Source organism: Triticum urartu, chromosome 3 (assembly GCF_003073215.2).
Source record: "Triticum urartu cultivar G1812 chromosome 3, Tu2.1, whole genome shotgun sequence".
Classification (NCBI taxonomy): Eukaryota; Viridiplantae; Streptophyta; class Magnoliopsida; order Poales; family Poaceae; genus Triticum; species Triticum urartu.
In genome coordinates this window covers 712142261-712145095 of record NC_053024.1, presented here as the reverse complement: position 1 = coordinate 712145095, position 2835 = coordinate 712142261, and positions in this window count along the sequence as shown.

Below are 2835 nucleotides of genomic sequence, written 5' to 3'. Positions count from 1 at the left end.
TTTGGCATTGTCCTGTTGTATGATTAGAGGATAACCATGTTCTGAAGCAGGACACTTATCCTTATTTGCAAGAAGAAGTTTGTTCACCATGTAATCTTGGCTAACTTTCCTTGTCACCGCCAGCAACACCTTAGTAACAATTGTTCCCGCGTCATGGTTCTTGCTATCCCCCTAGCTTCCTCTAGGAATGTAAAAGTCCCTATGCCAACCTTGCCATAAAATCTCATGTTGCCATTATCATCGTATCAAGGCCTCACCACCGCAGCAAGGAACATCACTTTTTAAATGCAATTCTTATTTTGTGTGGCACGCTTCGGATCTTCACCATTGAGACCCAAATAGAATTTTTGATTGTTCCTAGTGCGATAGAACCACTTCTCATCTATGTGGATGACTTTGTGCATTCCATCAAATGTTGGTTGTTGTGGGATGCTTAACGGCTCAAACATAAACAAATAGAACTGAACCCTAGTCTCTTGTTTATTTTGTCAACGTCGATTTGATAGCATTAGAATGCCGCCTGAGTCTTCCCTCCTTCAAACGCTTGAATAAGGTAGTCTTTGCCATGTTCAACTCATTATCAAGATCTTGGAGACTTGTTCTTTTTCTTAGATCAATATCCTTTATGGCATCTTCATTGAAAGCAATCCTCTTGCGGCCAAAATTCTTGGTCCTCTTGATCACCACTCCCTGTAATCCACCACACATCTTTCCTTGCCGCCATCTCAGTTGTATAATTCGCAAAGGAATGTTTGTCTCTTCGGCGAGAGATTTACTAACTCCATGATTCAATTTACCCAAAGAAGACCTCTCCAAGATCATGGAAAATAGATTTGTACGTTCTTAATCTTTGTACCGCCTTCTCTTTTTCTTGCCTTCATTTGCAAATAACCGGAGTCATAGATTTATTATATTGCCAATATGCCTGAACAATCATGCATGAAAAAATACATGCATGCATGCTCCAGAATACCTAAACCAGTATACATGACCATTACAACTACGAGCATGCATGATCCAAAATACATGAACTCGTATACATGACCACTATAAGCATGCATCAATGATAATCCATGAACTAGCACACATGTATGCATAAACCAGTACAAGCATGCATGATCCAGAATTAATGAACCAGTACACATGTATGCATGAACCATGCAAGCATGCATAATCCACAATGCATAACACACATGTATGCATGAACCAGTACAATCATGCATACCGGTTGGAGTAGGATGTTCCTTGTCGTTTCCTTCAACATTTTCTACATCACCTCCAGCGTCGACGGCATCAAGTTCAACATTCACGTCAATGCCAAACATGCTATGTTCGTCATCACCGCCGATGCTGTCGTTGCCGGATTCCACGTTCAAGTAAATGCCAATATCGACATGAATGGAAGGTTGGTCGAGGTCGACGTCATCGAGTGGAGGTTGGCTAGCTTGCCACCTAACGACCGGTGATCTTCCAGTGAGACCCAACCTTGTTGGTCCACGTCCGGGCCGGCCATGATTGCGTCCACGACCGACATCTCTGCGTCCATGGCTGGCGTCTTCACGTTCGCGGCCAGGCTGCAAGGCCACACGGCCGACAAGACCGAGTCGCAATGACACACTACCACTTCTGTCGGTGTTTTGGGAACCAGGGTACCCAGACCTGCCTGCCTGTGGCCCATTGTATGGCTCCATCGACGGCCTGGTATGCCCATCGTCAGCACCGGCAAGACAGACCCTCGCGAGGGGCCAAGCCTCGTGAGGCGGATGACACCAAGACCTCCGGAGGGAGCGGCCTCCCCAGGCTGGCTCCCGAGGACCAGAGATTCCTATGGAGGCGCCCACCTCAAGAGGTAGAGGTGACGCAAGCCATGACAACCAAGGCCAGGCGGGCGCAAAGCAGCAAATTTCCTCTTTGGTGCTAAGGAGGCAAGCGCAGGAGCGGGGTCCCGAGGAGTCAGCCAAAGGTTTCGATTCCTGTGCAACAAGACCAAGACCGCTAGGATGGCAGGGAGGATGTCATCGCCGAGCCCACCACAGCGTCATGAGTAGAAGCTTTGCAGGCGAAGACCACCTCATCAGGATAAGATGTACTACTTGTCCCCCTTCAAAATCAGCCACTGTGGGATCCCTTCCCGGCTTTGTTTTGGAGGAAGAGGACCGAGGCCACTATAAATATAGCTTAGCCAACACCATAGGAGGGGGTCGGGATCCAACCCAAACCCTCACTAGCTCACATCCACACAAAAACAAACCTCCTGAGGTTGTTCTTCCCATGTACTAGTTCATCATCAACCCCTCATGAGGCTAATCCACCCCAAAGCAGGAGTAGGGTCTTACACCGCCAGATGGCTCGAACCTGGGTAAACTGCCATGTCCCTTTCCTTTCTGGTTCATCAAGGTAGGCCTTGGGGGCGACGAATTGGTTGGCTGGAGAGGTTGAGTTCTTCGCACACGCCCCAGAGTTCGAACCTTTCTTGGGTCAGCGGAGCCCTGAATCAGACATTTGGCGTGCCAGGTAGGGGTGTGTCGAAGCTCCTCTTCCACTATTCTTTCCCCCGTCGCTCCACTGTTCCAATGGCCCACGCTCGCTGTGTCCATGCCGAGCGCCGGGCCGCTCATGTCGCCCAAAAGGTGCCTGTGGGCAACCGCGCCCCACGCCGCTCTGCCTCCCCGGTGGCCATTGCCGCCACCGACCCTACTGCCCGTGAGCAGCAGGACTCGTTGCTGCCACCATCCATGCGACACGACGGCAGCACCACGACTCCATCTCCCACTCCGGCCACATCGTCGTCTTCCCATGCCCGTCGTGGGCCGGCGAACGCGCAGGCTACACTGC